Source organism: Ursus americanus, chromosome 6 (assembly GCF_024610735.1).
Source record: "Ursus americanus isolate L20-20 chromosome 6, mUrsAme1.1.p, whole genome shotgun sequence".
Lineage (NCBI taxonomy): Eukaryota > Metazoa > Chordata > Mammalia > Carnivora > Ursidae > Ursus > Ursus americanus.
The window spans coordinates 23,392,951-23,411,851 of record NC_142132.1 but is presented as its reverse complement, the minus strand read 5'-3'; the positions used below and the strand labels follow the sequence as shown (position 1 = coordinate 23,411,851).

The 18,901-nt window shown below is 44.1% G+C and overlaps 1 non-coding gene across 1 annotated transcript; it reads right to left on the bottom strand.

The window, feature by feature from the left end:
- Nucleotides 1-18,460: 18,460 nt before the first annotated feature.
- On the bottom strand, nucleotides 18,461-18,620 carry LOC123796062 (U1 spliceosomal RNA). The gene has a single exon (XR_006780662.2). It is a non-coding gene; the product is annotated as a U1 spliceosomal RNA (small nuclear RNA).
- Nucleotides 18,621-18,901: the final 281 nt, after the last annotated feature.

Here is an 18,901-nt window from a genome sequence, read left to right as displayed (position 1 = left end):
AAATAATTCTTTTGGGAAAAAAAAGGATCCTTGAATAAACTTTTATTTCTTACTTAAGAGAATAAATTGATAAAGTAAAATTGACTGATGCAAGATTTGAGAAGCAGATGGAACTATTTAAAATTGAGCTCCCCCTCTCCTTTCCTCAAGACCCCAAAGAGTACCTGGGCTTTTATGGGAGCTAGCATCTTATCTGTGCCCTCATTTGGTTTGAGAATCGTAAATGCTTTACCTGCAGAGAGGAGCTTATCTCCATGTAGGAGCAGAGAAAGATGAAGAAAATGAGAGAAAGACCAGAAGGTGTCAGGATAAATGAGAAGAGGGAGAGGCGAGGTGAGGGAGCAAAAGAATAAAATCAAGAAAAATAACGTGGATGGGAGGAACGAGGGGGGTGGGTAAAGGGTCAAAGGGATGAGAAACAGGGGTTGAAATAAAAGTGAGGGCAGAGAATCTGAGAGCTCCAGAATATAAACTCCCAACACTTACTATTTGCCAAGCAAAGAGAAGCAGAACTGACCAAGGAGGGAGATAAATATGAACAAGGTCAAGAACAAGATCACGGACAAGGAGAAGGCTCTGTTCTATGTGCTTTATTCAACACAACAATGCCATGATGTGTATATTATTCTTACAGCCTGGAAACTGAGGCACAGGACATTAAACAACTCTCCTGAGGTCATACAGCTAATAAGTGGAAGTCCAGGATTCAAACCCAGGTGGTCTTGCTCCAGAAACTTCACTCCAAATCAATAAACTCTCTCTGCCAAAGGATCTCATAACAGACAACAAAATGCAGTGTGATTTCAGTGATGCACATTTAAATTTGCTTTTCCACCCAGACGGCTCACTGTCCCCCTCATGAGTAGTCACTGTCTGCCATCCCTCCTTATCGAGGACAAGGTAGGGCGTGGGTGTGCAGTGCGTCATCACGGATAAACCAAGTTCCTTGTGTTCATAAGTCTGGCTGGAACCACAGCCAGTACAAGTGCAGAACCATGGAAAGTTAGAGCTCAGATGGGCTCAGATAATATCTAACTTCCCTTTTTAACAAATGAGGAAACTAAGGCCCAAAAGGGTAGAGCGACTTACTCAAGCGTACATGTCAAGTAAATGATACAAATTTGATGAGAGTCCATGCTTTCTCACTTGGAGTTCAAAGATCCCCACAGAATCAGGTAGCCGAGCTACACCCTAACCTTCACTGTTAAAGCAAACACCCCTAAGATCCACGAATTCCACTTCTGTACATGAATTCCAAAAATTGAAAGTATGGTCTCAAAGAGATATAGGTAGGCCCATATAGCAGCATTATTTATAATACCAGAATGTGGAAGCAATGCAAGTTTCCACTGTGGGATGAATGCATAAACGAGACGGGGTGTCCACATGCAATGAGATATTATTCTGCCTTCCTAAGGCAGGAGATTCTGACACGTGCCACAACATAGATGACCCTGGAGGACACTGCCAGATCAAAGAAGTCAGTCACAAAAGGACAACTAGCATATGGTCCACTTATGTGACTAGTCACATAGTCAAGTTCATAGGAGCGAGAGGTGAGACTGGTGGTTGCCAGGGACTTGGAGGGTTATTGTTCAGTGGATAGAGTTTAAGTTTCGCAAGACAAGAAGAGTTTAGTGGGTGGATGGTTGTGATGGCAGCACAATACCACGAAAGTACTTACTGCCACTGAACTCCGCGTTTAAAAGAAGTCAAGATGGTAAATTTTGTGTTCTATGTATTTTGTCACAATGGAAAAAAAAAAAAAAGCCAGCCTATGACCAACAACAACAAAAGATTAAGGCACTTTTAAAAAAATGACATGTTTCAGGACTCAAACCAGAGTCAACCACAAGGATCCCAGCTTTTTCCTTGTTGCATTCCATTGCTTTACAGAAACAAACGTGCTGTGGTGAAAGAACTGTGGACAATATTCAGCACCCTCATGCTACGTCTGCCTTCGGTCAGCCCCCACAGGAAAGGTGTAATGTTCCCTTTTTAACACATGTCTACAGGCTTTTGTAGGAATCGTTCCCTCTAACTGGAGGTCACTCCCTTTTCCTCCAAAGTGTGCATTAAGGGGACACACACACGCACACACACACACGATACCACCTTGCCTGCTTTCCCAACTCCCATGTGTCCCTCCAAACCCTGCTTAGAACCTTCCAAATCTTTTCTGGGAAGCCAGAAACCTTCACGGTTACTTGCCCCAGATCGAGACAATCTCCACCTGTGCCTCCATTAATAATGTTTTTACTTTTAACTTATTTCTTGATGTTTGCATCAAGAATTACACTGTGAGCACTTCCAGAGTAGGTGCTGCCTTTCGTCTATCGCTGACCTTTGGAATGTGATACCTGATGTAAAACCAAATGAACTGAGTGAATAAACAAAAGAAGAAATAATACCGAGGCCGGGCATTGTGTGTCTCTTTGGCGTCTGGCACTCACACGCCTTAAAAGGCTCTTGTCTTTCGAATCAACCCATCAGTGTCAGTTGGAATTGTCTGTGACATCTAATAAACCCAACATCCTGCCCTGTGCTCGCACAGTGCTGCCTTCAAATATGTAAAAATGTCATGAAAGACAGCTTACCCTTCTGGAAGATGATGATTAAGTGAATAATTAAAAATTGATGCAATTTTCTTTGATGCAACAGTATTTTGCTGTTTCTCTTCCTGCAGCATATAAATGGAGAAGAATATAGAAAATAGATTGGTTCCCAGTTGTTGGTACCCTCTGCCCTCCTTCCCAACTCTGGAGGGAGCAGAGACCTTGATTTTCTTCTGTCCACTTTTGAAAAGAACCATACAGTTACTGGTCTGCCGCATCTCTGCTTGAATACAGCCTTTATTCCATACATGTCATGGGATAGGAGGGTTCTAGACATGACTAGTGCCATTTGCAAGCCACATGGATGGTCAAGCTTCATAATGGGCAAGGTATAAAAAGCACAGGTTTCCTGTCTATGTCATCCTAATATTTTGCCGCGTCTGTATTTTCATTTTGAAATTGGTAAATCAAATGTTAGGAATCCCGATCATACAGAGATGTAGTAAAGGAAGAATTATCATCATAGACTTTGTGGTTGTTGTTAACCCATACTCGTACTGTTCCCCATGTTTTCTACTTCAATTCCAGGTTATTACCCACTAGATTCTTCTGAAGAAAAAAATATTTATTTTTTACTCTTGGAATGTTAGGTAATAGACACGCAGAGGTGTGGGAAACAAGGAATGAGACCAAAGAAATTATTGTAAAGAAGAAAATAATATTGAAATCAATTAGAGAGGTTTGTCCTCATCCATAGGATTCTGCCAGTGAGCGGTTCATTTATTGTCATGGCTTCTCTTCTCTTCTTTCTCTTCTCTTCTCTTCTCTTCTCTTCTCTTCTCTTCTCTTCTCTTCTCTTCTCTTCTCTTCTCCTCTTCTCTTCTCTTCTCTTCTCTTCTCTTCTCTTCTCTCCTCTCCTCTCCTCTCCTCTCCTCTCCTCTCCTCTCCTCTTCTCTCTCTTCTCTCTCTGTGTTTTAGATACAGCGAAGTCATTGACTACCGACTAGCTCATTGCAGGCTGTTCGTATAAGACACTAGACGAAGTACGTAATGCGGTGGGCAAATACAGAAGGCAGGTCTGAAGAGGAACATCTAACTCCAAATCTTGTGACATTTTCTAAGACCCCCAGAAATGCAGATCATCCTTTCGAGCCTCACTTTTCTCTTCTCTCAACTGTTTAACACCTGCCTTGCTCACCTTATGAGCTGGGGTGAAATTTCTGGACTCAGGGAACGCAGACGCCGAGGGAGCCATGACCGGATGGCCGTGGCGGAGGCAGGGGCGCCCCTTGTAAGGTGGGCCTCAGGGCGTGCTGCCCAGGAAGGCGGCAGGGGAGCTGGGCTTCCCGAGGTGGGTCAGGTTTAACGGAAAAAGAGGAAGAGATGAGCGGTAGCGGAGCTTAATGCAGGGGCTGGGAGAATCACCTAGAAGACCATCCTTAGAATGGCATAGAAAATAGGCAATCTATGAGCATATCTGAGAAAGAGTTTTTAAAAAATGAATAGAATGATCCTGCATCTATTTTCATGTCAGCTTTCCTTCTGTTAAAAAGAAAAGAAGTCACCGTAGCTAAAATGAAAGGGAATCAGGCAGTCCTGTTATTAGTTCAACATATAAGGGGAAAGAATAAATGCAATTAAATTGTCAATAGAACTCTCTTTACATTTGGCCTTTCAATACATCCCCCCCAGTGCTGCCTCTCTCTGCCGCATTGATTGGGTATTGTTAACCTTTATCTATCTCTTGTTTACGTTTCTCTATTAGGGCCAAACATCAATAGGAAGCTTTTAGAAAGGACAGAGGCAGCCAGCAAGGAGACGTGGAGAAAAGGTCAGAAATCTCGGAGATGAGGAGTGGTATTCTCAGCCAGGCCTAGAGAAGCACGCAGAGAGAGCGGGTCAAGGCTCAGTGGCTGGCATCCGTGGTGCCTGCCGTTGGGGAAGAAGGAACACGGCTAGCAATTCTCAGGGCCTCCTCTGTGAGGGCAGCTGTGGGCAGCAAACCCCCAGCCTGAAGGAGAGGGGGAACAGGGCAGCTTCCCGGGGGATGGGTGGGTGTGAAGGCAGCCGAAGGGCTGGGTGGGGAGTCAGGACAGGGAGGAGGGACAAGTCAGTGGGGCCCACCACCACTGGGCCCTTTCCCTCTGACCCCCTTCTCCCTCTCCCTGCTCCGTTCCCCAAGGCTGGAGGACAAGCTTTTATTTCAGATGGGAGGGAACTGAGGCCATGGGGGTGTAAGTGACTTGTACAGGTCTCACGGTGCCAAAGCTGTGCCTGGATTTCTCAGTTTTGAAACCCTAAGTCTGCATTGGAGAAACACAGGAAACTGCTTCCCTTCTGCAAAAGATGGCAAATGCAGTGCATCCCCAGAAGCCATAACGATTTGGCAGAATTTCTCTTCTTTTGTGTATTACAAAGACAAAATGTATAGTTGCGATACTAAATTATAATATAATCTAGTAACATTTATCATATTAATATGCTCCTTCCCTTCCTCTTCCCGTTCTCGCTAGCTTAGCGCTCACTGTACCATAGTCCTGTTACACCAAGCCCAGCCCTGGCCAGTGGTGACGAGCTTGTTACTCCCTCCTGCCCCGCCTCCAGGTCCCAGGTCTTGAACACTAATATTAATATACTCCAGGACTACTATTGATAGGCTACTACTGAGATTTTGGTGAACCTTGGACGCAGTCCCGAGTCTGGCTCGCTCCAGACTCCGTATCCTAAATGATTGTGCCAAAGAGCCTCCAGGTATGGGCAGTGGCACTTGGCGCTGCTTTCTGGACAGGATGCTGTGAGCATCCGAAGCAAAAAGTAACATAAATCACGGCAGGAGATGGGAACTGTGATGGCGCTAGCCGACCATCCTCCTCACCACTGAGAACGGAAGGGTGGAAATGGGCTTCAGGGCAACGGGAAGCCTGTGGACACCGTGGGTGGATTTGCTGCTGGATTGCTGCCTGGCTAGAAATACTAACAAAGATTGTGACAATTTCTTAAAGGCAGCTGGGAAGTTTCTTAGAAACCACAGGGTGCATCCCCTCCCCATATTTAGGATGGGGAATCCAAGGCCCAGAGCCATCCCCTGGAGTGCCCGAGATCACCCGCTACTTGCCGGCCGGAAGGATGTGTTCCGATGAGACTGCTCAGGACTCGTGCTGCTCTCCTACATTGGCTGCAAAAAGGGGAGAGAGGGTATTTCGTGTGAAATCATACCCCAAGACAAACAAATAGCCAAAGAAACAAAGAAAATACAAAAACATAAAGAGCCCACCAGAGTATGAGTTGGTATAACTGAGTTCTTGTGCTGGGTCCTCTAGAAAATTCGGTGTGATTAACCACTATGGGCCTCATTTTCATTGTCTGTGTAATGGAAGCGATGACTCTGCCCTGCTTACCACATTTATTTGTTGTAATCAAATGTAATTTTAAAAAAGGATTTTAAAAACAGTGTATACAATCTTTAAAGGCATGAACATGGGGCTGCTCTGTCCTTAATAGATGGGTGACTGTGGGCAAATGACTCTAGTGGCCATGAAAGTAAACCTCCCTTTCCCTTACTCAACATCCTTGGGAGTGGGAACGTCCCTCCGTTACATGGATTTTGCTGAGATGTTTACAGAACAGGACAGTGTCCTTGTGTCCTAAGCTTCATGTAGGGTGGGCTGCACATGACCAGACTCGTCTCTCAAGGGGCTAATCCCGGAGGGCAAAGGTGGCCTCTTTAGCTATACACAGGTGCAAGAAATTCCCATTTCCCACCCTTTCAGGAAAGTCTAGATGACAATGATCCCACCTCTATATCCCATAAGTTAGCTTCTAATTATCAGTCCACGTGGTCTGATTTGGGGTCTGGCTACACTCATGTTTGTAGTGATGGTGCTGCCTGAGGTCTAGCCCTGGTCAGAGGAAGACCAGCTATTCAGTTGCAGGAAAAAACAACCAGGAAGATCTCTCCTTCCAGCTGTCACCTTACATGGAAAAAAATCCAAATACATTTCAGAAGTGTATATTTCAAGTTGTTGGGAGTATACTACAGCTTGGTGACAGGCTTCTTTTTGACCAAGGAGGGAATAAAGCAGATTCATGGGTGTTCTGGTTCATAACTAACGTTACACTTAAATGTCTTAGGATAGGTGGATGGGTGGTGGCTGTAACTGGTGGATACTATAGAAAGATCCAGCTTGCAAATGCTGAGTCCTGAAAAGCCACTTTATATACTCATCCTTTGGTTAAGGCACTGTCACTGATTAAAATGCAAATACCACTAAATGGGAAAATATATTAAACTGTGTTGGTCATTAGCAATTTAGTGCTAGTGTGGCTGTGAGATTGCTTTTCTTTTCCTTACCTGGACAGCCAGTTGCCATTAGCTTTCTATTAGGAATAAGACACATATAGAGTCTGATGAATGTAGGGAAGAGAAAAAAAAGATACTAGAAATTGAGCCTTATCTGAGAAGCACTGTCAGGAGCATACTAAAAAAGTATCCTGGGGGGTGATAGTAAGAGGAAGGGCATTACCGTTTTTTTTTCAGATTATATTAAGCGCCCAAAACCTTACTGGTCCTTCCATCTGTCCATCCGTCCATCCATCCCCCCCATCCATGCAATATGTATTTTTGAATACTTGTTAATTACTATGTTGGCCCCTGAGGGTCCAATCTAGAAAGAGCCAATTTCCTTGCTGCTATAGGTTGAAGGGTTATGTCCTCCTGAATTCATATGTTGAAGCCTTCCTTAATCCCCAAAGTGATGGTATTTGGAAGTGGGGCCATTGGGAGGCAATTACAGTTAGTTTAGGTCATGAGGATGGAGCCCTCACAATGGGATCAACACTTTTACAGGGAGATGAAGGGACCAGGGCTTTTCCTTTCTGCCACGTGAGGATATGATGACAAGATGGTCATCGCAAACCACGAAGGGGGCTCTCACCAGACACCTGAGCCACTGCTGTCACGATCTTGGATTTCTCAGCTTCTAGAACGATGAGAGATGAATAGTGTTTAAGCCACCCAGTCCGTGGTATTTTTGTTATAGAACCCAAACTGACTAATATACCTGCCCCCAAGAGCTTAGTCTCATGGTTGTGCTCGCAAGTATACAGACAACTCTGATCTAAATCAGAAAGAGCTTTCATTGGGGCCGAGGGATCCAAGAAAGTACAGGGGATGGGTGCCTTGCCCTGGAGCTGCGGGGATGTCAGAGAGAGTCATAATGTAGTATTTCATTTAATCTTCACACTAGTTCTGCTTGGTAAAATTTTAACCTGTTTTGGAGATGAAGAAACTGAGGCCCAGAGACCGTAGCATCCATAATTATAATAGCAAAACAGAGAGCCACCACTCATTAATCACTGTGCCCAACACACATGTCAATGAAATGCCTGAAGTAACAAAGTCAATAAGGTAGAAAGTGTAGATTTCAATTAACTGTGGACCCGATGCTAAATGAATACATATTTGATCCCCTCGTTCTCTACTTGGACAAGGGGAGTGAAAGGGAACAGATATGTTTGTGGCTCGTGGGGGTGCTAAGAGTGGGGAGGCTGAAGCAGAGAGTAGAGGAGTCTTTACCGCTCTTCAACCCCAACGATGGTCATAATGAAAACTGTGTATAAAGGGGACTTATCATCGGACAGCTTCTGTGTAGTGCCTTTTAGACAAAGAGCACAGCAAGACACATTTTCAAAATGTCACAGATTCCCCAACCACCCTTTCCCTGGCAAGAGCTTTGCTATTTTCCTTCCTTCGCAAAGCCAGCAGCCTGATTGGGGCTGGTTCCCCTGCTCCAGCTCGTCAGCTAACGAGGCCATGGGAACTGCCCTTTTAAAGTCCTTGAGACAAGGATCAAAAGGAGATATAATGTCTATCTTTACACAGAAGACCCTCATTCAATAAAGGGTTCGTGTTCACCTGCCCCAAGACCACTCTGGACTAGGTACAGGGGGCTCTATATTCAAGCGGTTTTGCTGAGATTTTCCCAGCCTTCTTAGGAATGGAATTTCTCTCTAGGCCATCAGGAATCAAGTCTCAGGAGGACAAAGAACGCGGGATTGCTGTAAGAGGATTTGTGAGTCTTAAGAAAACCTGACCTCCCTCCTCTGGGGGCTCAGAGGAGGCCCCATCTTGGTAAATAGCCCCGCCCTGATTGCCGTGGAGGAAGTGGGATCATTAAGTCAGTCCCCGCCGACAGAAGCTGTTGATTGCAATACTGGTCTTTACGTGACTTACTGGCTCGTTCTGATTGTGTGCTGGCTCCCCAAAGCCAGCAGTTGGCTAAGGGTACAATTTCATAAATCACAAATAAGTAAACACAAGAGTTTCCTCCGGGAGGCTGAACAGACAGAGTTCAAGCTTCAGTGCCCCTCACCGGAGGCGGTACAGCGGCTGCAGGTCTGTAGTGCTCCGGCCCGCCCTCGTCATCACAGGCAACAACAATGCTGGAGGCCGGAATGTTGGAGAAGTTCAGGTCTTATTCCCACCCCACCCCCGCCTGACTTCTGCTCCATCATCCTGTATTGCTCAGCATGGAAAAGATTGCCAAGAGTCAAGAAATGAGACTGTGAGGCTTGCCTGGGCGCTCCTTGAGCCTGACAAACCCACCCTGGACCCATCTCATCATTATTTTAAATCACGGGAGACAGGGCTGAGGACTGTGAAAGCAATTAAAGGTCAGGGTTGAGGCGTCTTCATGGAATTACTGGAAGCAGCCTCTTGCTACTCCTGACTGCCTGACACACTTAGGCGAAATGTCACTCTCAGCCTGGCACTTCCATCAAAAGTAACATAACAGGCAACATCAAGTACAATACAGAAGCCTTCAATAAGGGATCAGTGTACAAGGTCATGAGGCAAATAGCAGAAAACACATCACTCTCTTTGATTTTCCTGTAGCATTCTTCTCTCTTAACTCCCAAAGCTAGCATACAATTAACAGAGAAGCAAAGATGGCGGTTGGGGGAAGATCATGGGAAGGTAACAAGCAGCAACAAAGTCCTTTTGTGAAGTTGTTTAGAGGTAGGGCTGCATCTGCATGAGATGAGACAAAGGATTTAGAAAGTGACCATTTGGTAAAACAGAAAGGAATTGACTGTGGGGAAGGTAAACCATGAATGAAAGCCACTTGCTTCCCGTTTCTCCTGATCTAACAAAAATATTTTGCCCGGGGGGTTAATACCGGATTCCTCGCCTAATACAGAATTAGAAAACAAGAAGCTTCAGGGGCTAAGTCAATGTTTGCAAAAATCACAAATGCAAACACAATCAGAGTCATAATGCATTAAATATATATAGCCCTTTTATTTTGAGGAGCTATGTAAAGTCACACAAGGTATCTCCTTAATCCTTACTTCTCTCTGTGTGAGATGAGGAGATCAGCAGAAATGGGGCAAAAAATTGAAGATCAAGCCAGTGGAAGTGTCTGAGGAATCAATACGGTTCCTACCTGCATAGCTACAATTGGATACGCACCAGAGAGGTGACCATTCTGAGCTTCCCACCTTGCCCAACAGAGGGAAGTCCTGTATTCATGCCTCAAAAGAAGTACATTTGCAGACAACTTTGTCCTGTCCTATCATATTTTCATCAAATTGTAGCAAACAGAATAGAAATATTGCTTTATAAACTATAAAATTCTAGCATTTCATGACTAGGTTATTAAACATATGCAGCGTTTCTACTGTAACCCAGGAAAATATCATACACAAGGACCCTTGCATAATGGGAAAATGACAAATTCACATTTACCTTTTAAAGCTTGGGTCTTTCCTTCCACCACCCCCTAAAAGTATTTTTTTAAACAACAGTTTAAAGAATTTGAACTGGTATGCTCTGAGAGTTAAGATAAAAGGAAATGTGATTATGTGACCCCAGGAAAAGAAAGAGCAAGAGAAACTTTATAATGTAGATCTTATGTGGAAAAAGATCTTAAAGAATGAACAGTGATCAGCAATCCTTTATCCTCACAGAGCAAGGAATAAGGGACAAGAGGAAAGATTTTTCAGCAGCTGTGTAGGGGATTAAATGGCAAAAAGCTTTGCTGCTATGATTATTGATATTAAGATCGCCCATCTCCATCCATCATGCCTGTCGCCTCCTGGGGTCCAAACCGTGGTCATCTCTCCCCTGGGTTCAATTAACTTGCTAAAGGACCACTAGGTTTGCACTCTTTTCTTTCTTTGATTTATTCTCTAAACAGAAGCTGGAGTTGTTTTTTGAGACTCAAATCTGATCATTTCATTTCTTTCTTATAAAACACTTCAAACATTCTGTCGTGTTCAGTATTGGAACCAAAATGTTGGGTTTTAAATGGCCTGTGAAGTCTGACCTATGTCAACATCCTCTTCCTCCAGACATGGCCCTCTGCTTCCTCCCTGTTCTCAGTGCTATAGTCACACCAAGATTCTTCCAGTTCCTCAAGTATGTCACCTGCTTTCCCTTTCCAAGTCCGTTGTATGTACTGTTCCTTCTTCATATCTACATTGCAGCTAACCCATTACTAGTCATCCTTCATATCCCAGATAGATTTGACATTCTGTCTTTATCTCACCTAGGATTTGTAATTATTTGTTCAATTCAATGGAAGCTCCTTGAGGACATATTTGCCTTATTTGCCCTGTGTTGCTTTATAACCTGGTTGGTGCCCCGTGTCCAGTAATTACTTAGTGAATCAACAGATGATTCTAGTAGGTGCTCAATAAATATTTGCGGAATAGAATAGAGCCTGGGGAGAGAAGCAGAGAATCACACACACACACACACACACACACATGCACACGCACACAGAAATCAGGTTGGTTGGGTATCCTCTCACTATGTTCCAGCCTGATTCCCAGTCATTTATTTCTATCCCAAATTTTATGGGTGGGATTCAAATTAGACCAGTTAATGTACATGATTAATAATCAGCAAATAAATATATAGTAAATCTGATTAACTTCATATTGACTGGTTCGAGTTTTATGATGATCTCAACCTTTTCACCATTTGTAAAAAGACAGTTTCCCTGGAAGGTTTCATTAATTGGGCTCTTTAATATACTGCTGGTGGGAGTAGAGATTGGGGCCACCTTCTTGGAAAGTAGGTTGGGGTATCAGTAGCCTTAAAGAAAGGGACCTGAGAGCCCTCTTTTGAGGAAGCTTTCTGAAGTAAATATTATAACTAGAAGTTCAGATGAAGACAAAGATTTACACGTTACATGTTCAATGCAACCATTCTTACAATGAGTGTAACTTTGAAGCTACTGAAATGTCAGACAATAGTAGGTTGTTTGAGGAAATTCTGACACATCTACCCTGTGACTGTCAATAAAATGATGTGTTTAAATGATTTCTAAAGATGGGGAAAGCTTATGATACAAATAATGGGTGTAAAAAAGAAGAAAGCAGCACTATACATCAGAAAGACCTTGACATTGCAAAGATTATACAATCGTAGAAAATAATCAGAAGGAAACAGGCTGATGCATTTTTATCACTGTGTGGAGAGTTTATGGGCGGTTTTGACTTCTTCCTTCTAGATTTTCTGGTCTCACTTGTCAACACAACACCAGACATGCTAACCTAAAAACAAAAACAAAAAAAAAAAGGGAAAACACAAACACCTAAAGTGTAGATCCTTTTAAATAAATAAAAAAATATAAAAATGATAATTTTGGGGAAACAAAGGAAGGGGGAATGTGGGACATTTAACTTCCTGCTTAAAAACTTCCAGTGTGTTTATTTACTGAGCAATGCCTGTTGGAGAATGTTTACGCTCGCTCTGCCGTGCATGCTGTCTACACTGATATCCCCTGTAATGTTAGCGAACTACGTCAGGCGGAGTCTATCTCTGATCCTTCCCATGATCTATGCCCGGCTATTGACTCATTTCAATAGGGAGGCACTTCTGTGGAAAATACATGTAGTATTTACTTTCTAACCTGAAATAATACCTTAACGCCAAATAATCCAATGCTGGATTCCCAAGGGCGTCGAGCAGGGCTTGCATGGTGAGGAGGCACAGATTTACCAGAGAGGGGAGCCCCGTCTAGCGCTTCTCAAAGTCAACAGTTGTGTCCACGTGCCGTATTTAGCCGCCATCACGATCAAGGTGGGCACTTTCATGTCTGCTATCTCTTCACAGTGGTGCATGGTAAGTGCTATTAACCCATTTTACAGCTGAGTTAAAAAGAGTTACGTGACTTTATTATAGTCACAGGATAGAAAGGGGTAGAATGAAGTTCCAACTGATGTCTTTGAATTGTCAATACTGCTCAGTTATCAAGCTGAGAAGCATCTACTCTTCCCACACTTAAACCATAGTTTTACCTTCAAGAACTAAAAGTACAAGGATATTTGCTTTGAGCCCATAGGCAGCGGTGGTCTCTGATTCACAATGCCAAAGATTAGGGTGTTGGTGATAACAGATACTGACTGTCTGGCACCATCAGAGGATCATGACGGTGTTAATTCATCTCATCCTGACCACATTCCGCCCAATACCCAGTAAATGCTCAAAACATGGGTATTGAACAAGATGTCGAAGTGTGTAATATTATTATCCTTCCTTTACAAGATGACGAAACTGAGGCACAGTTTAAGTAACTTTGTCAACAACATGCAGCAAATAAGTGATGAATTTGTGCCTGATAGTCAAGCCGTCTGGTTCAAGAGCCCCCCCCACTCATGAAACATGGTGGCCAAAAGCCATTCAACAGAGGTTACCAGATGGGCATATGTGAGTGTCATTTGGAGAGCTTGTTAGTACTGTAGATTTGTGGGACCTGACTGAATGAATCTAGAGAGGAGCGTGGTAATCTGCATGCTAACACGCACCTTCAAGTACTTGGGAAGCAGCCAGTCTGTAGGACTAATATTCAAACCCAAGAATGCCGGCTTGGGACTTAGACATGTGTGGGAGCCCTGGCCACTGGCTGTGTGATGGGACAAGCTGCAGAAACTTTCTAACTTCAGATCTCTCATCCCTTATAGAAGTATGAGGATTCGGCACACCTGGGTGGCTCAGTCGTTAAGCGTCTGCCTTTGGCTCAGGGTATGATCCCCGGGTTCTGGGATCCAGCCCCACATCAGGCTCCCTGCTCAGCGGGAAGCCTGCTTCTCCCTCTCCCACTCCCCCTGCTTGTGTTGCCTCTCTCGCTTCCTCTCTGTCAAATAAATAAATAAAATCTTAAAAAAAAAAGTATGAGGATTTGATGAAAAAAAAATTGCTTTACTACAATGCCTTGGAGGTAGGAGTTACTCCATAAGTGAATTATCATAAAAGCGACTTTTATTGTTGCTTATTAAAATTATTTTATTGCTAACTGATATAAATAAATGAGTAGTCAATGCAAATTAATATGATTAGCCATAACATCGTTAATTTATTACATTAATTTATCATTATTGCCGTTATGACTATTGGTTTTTTTAAAATATAATGGAAGCCGGCTATGTCTCCTACTCATCCGTGGAATAGGATTCCTGTAACAATGACCTGCCCGGCTGAGCTCCCAGAAAGCTCGGGCTACAGCAGAGGGGACGGAGGACGCTGCCGCTTGCTTACTCACAGCCCATGGAGCAGGCAGCCACCACAGCCTCAGCATTATCAATATGGATTTTGAAATCACCCACGGCTAATAGCCCAAATTAATAGCCTCGGGGTGACTCCAGAGCAATTGAGAAAGAAAATCTATAACTTCACTAAGGACGCCAGCGGCTGTTCAGGAAGAGAGGTCTACATTAATTAACAGCTGTGAACACTGTAAAACCTGGTACATTCAGGAAAGAGGGAGAGACGGTTGAAATGAACCAAACACAAGAATCCCACCAGCCTGTCCAGGTTAGGAAGCAGAGGGAGCCACCCCTGGAGAGGTTGGGCTGGAGCTGCCCTGCTGCCAAGGAGCCTTTTCCCCAGGGGGTCAGAGGCTTTCTCCTACCAGCCCTGCCTCCCATTGCCCACAGCAGCCCCGAGGACAAAGGCTGGCCTTTTGCATCAGCTACAAACTGTAGGAACGTTTAGGTTTGGGTTGTGCATAAAACTGTGTGGTCCTTTTCTTCTGCCACAAAATCATTCAGTTCCGATGCCCTCCTTTCTTGAGGTCCCTTCTGGGTACTTGGCAAGGCGGGAGACTAAATGAGGAGATTCTGCCAGTAAAGCGGGCTGAGGATGTTAAAACAATGATCATTATCCGTCAGCAGCTTCTCTCAGGTGCTTCGCATTTAGGGGACTGATGCCTAAGAATACCTCCAATCTCAGGCGAAAAAAGGACCCACACTTAGGATAAACTGTGGTGTCCAGAGCCTACCGTCAGCAAGGCAGCGGTACTAAAGGAGGGTGGTGTCTTGGATCTGAGTTCCATTTTGTCATTTGCCTCTTGAATTAATTTAGGTAAGCCCTTAACCTTCCTGCATTTCCCATGTGTGAAATGAGATGAATACTACCTACCTTGCAGAGATATTGTAAGATTCCTTAAACTAATATATATATCATATACATTATGCATATACTATCCTAAATATATATAATGTATATAGCATGGTATTCACATTTTAATGATTTTTTTTTCCGAGTATATTTCTCCCTGTGTGATTTTTTTTCAGTGGTATAGCTTTAAATACCATCAATATGCTAAATACTACAAATTTTTATTTCTAGCCAGGACATCCCTCCCAACCGCAGACTATATATAAACTTGTCTACTCAACATCTCCTTTTTGATATCTAATAGGCACCTCAAGCTTAACACGTCCGACACTGAGCTCTCACAATCCATTCCCCATCACCGCTGATGGCTCAGGCCAAAAATCCTGCAATCATCTTTTTCCTCCTACTCCTCGCAGCCAGTCCTCATGGCAAATCCTGTTGGCTCTGTCTTCAGATAGACCCTGAACATACTTCCTTTTCAACTCTTCCATCACCATCCTCATGGATCATCATTTCTCATGGGGCTAATCACCATCACCTCTAAACTGGGTACCCTGCTTCTGCCTTCACCCCTCCTAGCCTGGGTCAATGTCTCCCCAGCACAGTGGCCAGGGTAAGTCTGTTCAGATCACGTGACCGTTGATTGTGTTCAAAACCTTCAGGTGGTTTCCCATCTCAAAGTTCAAGTCCTTGCTTTGGCCGACAAAGCTTTACGTGATATCCCTGCCTCGTTACCATCACCTGCCTGGCCTCATTCCCCCCCTGCACCTGTTCACTCTGCTCCAGCCACACGGGCCTCCTTGCTTGCACATGATAAGCAAGCGTTTGCCTCAGGGCTTTTGCCGTTTGCTGGAATGCTTTCTGGAATTTTCTTCCCTCTGGTAAGTAGGTAGCTTAGCCCTTTACCACTTTCAGGTTTCTGCCCAAATAGAACAGAGAGATAAGCTTTCCGTGATCCCCTATGAAAATAGCACTTTGCTTGCTGCCCTGCATTCCTTTTTGTGTTTGCCTGCTTTCTTTTCTCCATGGCATTGGTCACCATTAGACATGTTATATATTTAAGTATCATGTCACTTCCCAACTTGAAAATCAGATCCAGGAGAGCATTGGATTCTCTGCTCTGTTCCTTGCTGTAATCCCCAACACCCAGAACAAAGGCAATAAATACATATTTTTAAAAATCAATGAATGCATGAATGAATAATTATGAAAAGTTGAGTCGGTGTAGTCATGGAGCCTTTTTGGAACTTATTACCGGTCCGTGAGCCTTGTTCTACATCCTTTGTACTTGTTTTGTATGTTTGCTTGCTCTGTTTATTCTTGCTTGTTTACATGGAGGTGGGGTCGATACAAGGGCATAGAAGTTAGAGGCTCCTCATCAGTGTACTCACCTCAACATGGCCCTTGAAAGGAGAGCTACATCACACTCACCCAGCAATTTCCGGGCCAGGGCAGTGCCTCGAGAGTCCTGGAGAGCCCAGCTGTCCCACTCATCAGGGGACTTGCTCTGGACCCAGAGGACTCTGGGAGGTACCACTCACTGGCCGGTTTACAGATGCCCTCCTTCCTCCCAAGGTGAACTAGCAAAGAGGGGCTCCACCTCACACCCCTGCAAGCTGTGGACACAGACAAAGTGGGTTCTTAACTCCTGTTAGCAGAAATGCTCTCAGGTAAAGCCAAGGTCAATGGCTATGCAGGGCTTTGGGATGTTATCATTTACAAAGCAAAGAGTTTTGCATTAAGAAACAGACAGGGTTCTAGTATTGATTGTCCAATTATTACCCCCTAAGACCTTTAGGAAAATTTCTAGGCTCTCTGGCTTTGCTCTTCCCAACTGGTTAAAAGGGCAGGTTGGACTGATTGGAACTGGTGCCCAGGCTGGTAATGAGCTGTGGCCTGGAATTTACCTAGATTTGTGTTAAATCTTATTTCTTCAAATGAAGCTGTGTCATCTCGGGCAAGTTACTTAACTCTCAAGGACTTAATCTTTTATCCAAATGGAGGGAACAACAGATTTTAAGGTTAGTTATAGGGTAAATAGAGATAATGCATGTGATGAGCTTAGATTTACGTCAGCCATATAAAAAGTGTTCAATATGTTTATTATTAATGTGATCGTCCCCATCAAAAAGATCCCCAAGGTCCTCGCCATGTGAATTGGCTTACAGAATTTTCCTATGAGACATAATTTAGATTTAGAACTCCATCTAGCTATCCATAATCTATCTGATCTGTCTATAGGTCAGAATTTCATAAACAGTCATTACACTGAGTTCTAAATCTAAACTATATCTGTTACCTGAATCAGGGTGAGAAGATTGTCCTTGACAGGTCACCCACCAAACACATGTGGTGCTGCCAGCCCCAGGCAGTGAGCAGGGACAGCTGCCACCATGTGCCTGAGCTCCACCCTCCGTGCTCAAGGAGGGGCAGCCCCTGCTGGGGACAAAGGATGATGGTGGGATGCAGGTCTTTTCAGGCCAGCACCATTTGGTCACTGCCCCAGGCGGGGAGAGTGTCAGTGGTCATGGGGCCAAGATAGAGTGGGGGAGGGCTGGTGGGTCCCATGGTACTGGGAGCCAGCAGCTGAGGCAGAGAGGTTGGGGGTGGCAGGAATGTGTGTGAGCTGAGGCTCCCAGCCCCTGCGCATGCTCCATTGTCCCACTGAACTCTGCTTACAAAATATAGTCAATAACCAAATTACTAAGAATTTCAAGACAGACACTGCAGAGCCTTGAGCCCCCAGTGCAGCGCCCTTTTTAGGATCAGGCACTTTTTGACGGAAACTTTTTGACATGGCACTTTTGGCTGTGAAAGCAGCCCTGAATCTCTGCCCCACGGAGTGGAGGCAAAGGTTAAGACAGTTACTCTACATAGACTGCGTTGTCTGTCACATAGCAGGCTCTCGATGCCAATGAGGTTATCTTCAAATTGTCCCAAACCTGCTCTTGTACCAGTGCCCTGTTGTCAAAAGAGGGCACTTTTTTAAATTGCAAATTCGATCATGTTATTCATCTGCTCAAAATGTTTAAGTTGCTTCTCTTTGTTCTGAAAATAAAGTTCAAACTTCACGTGGTCGGTGAGTCCCTGGCACAATCTTCCTAAGACCCACCTGACCCCCTCACCCCACGGCCCTTTTCTCCTCCATCACTGTCCTCCAAGCTCACTGCTCTTCGCTTTCATCAGGCTTCCTCCCACCTTGCGTCCCTGGCCAGGTGTAGGGAAGGGAGGAGTTCCAGGCAGAGGGAAGAGTCCATGTGAAGCCTTACTCATTTGTAGACTTGAGAATTCACTTCCTCAGGGGGGGTTCCTTTGAGTTTTTGGACCAGCCAAAACAGTCCCCATCCTGTGATGTGCTTTCATAATATCCTGTATTTGTTTGTTTTCAGCTTCCTAAACAAATTAATTTTCTTCAAAAGGACCCAACAAGGGCTCAGGCTTAAACAAAAACCCACACCAAAACAGAAAATGAAACATTCTTTCCTTGGCCAGAACTAAACAGGGGAAAGCATGAACCCAGTTCCCCCAACCACAAATCATGCAAGGAAGTTTCCCACATTTGGTAAATTGCAGGTCAGCACATCCAGAGTCCAGGGGATAAGACTTGCCCTGGAAAAACCACCTTCGTAATCATGCTATCTTCCTTGCCAGGCAATTATATCCTGTGTTTTTTTTTTTTTTTAAATAGAACTTCTAAAAATTCTAAATATAATCTGCTATTTAAAGACTATTGATTTAATGTGTCTCTAATTAAACTGTAAGCATCATGCAGGCAGGCCCCATTTCTCTCTTGTTTATAGCTACATTCTGATGCCTAGTTGAGTGCCAGACACATGGTAGATACTCAATGACTATTTATTAAATTACTTATATACAGTGCCTAACCAGGATGAATAAGCTGATGTCCAATCACTTAAGATTATTATCTGGTAAAGAATGC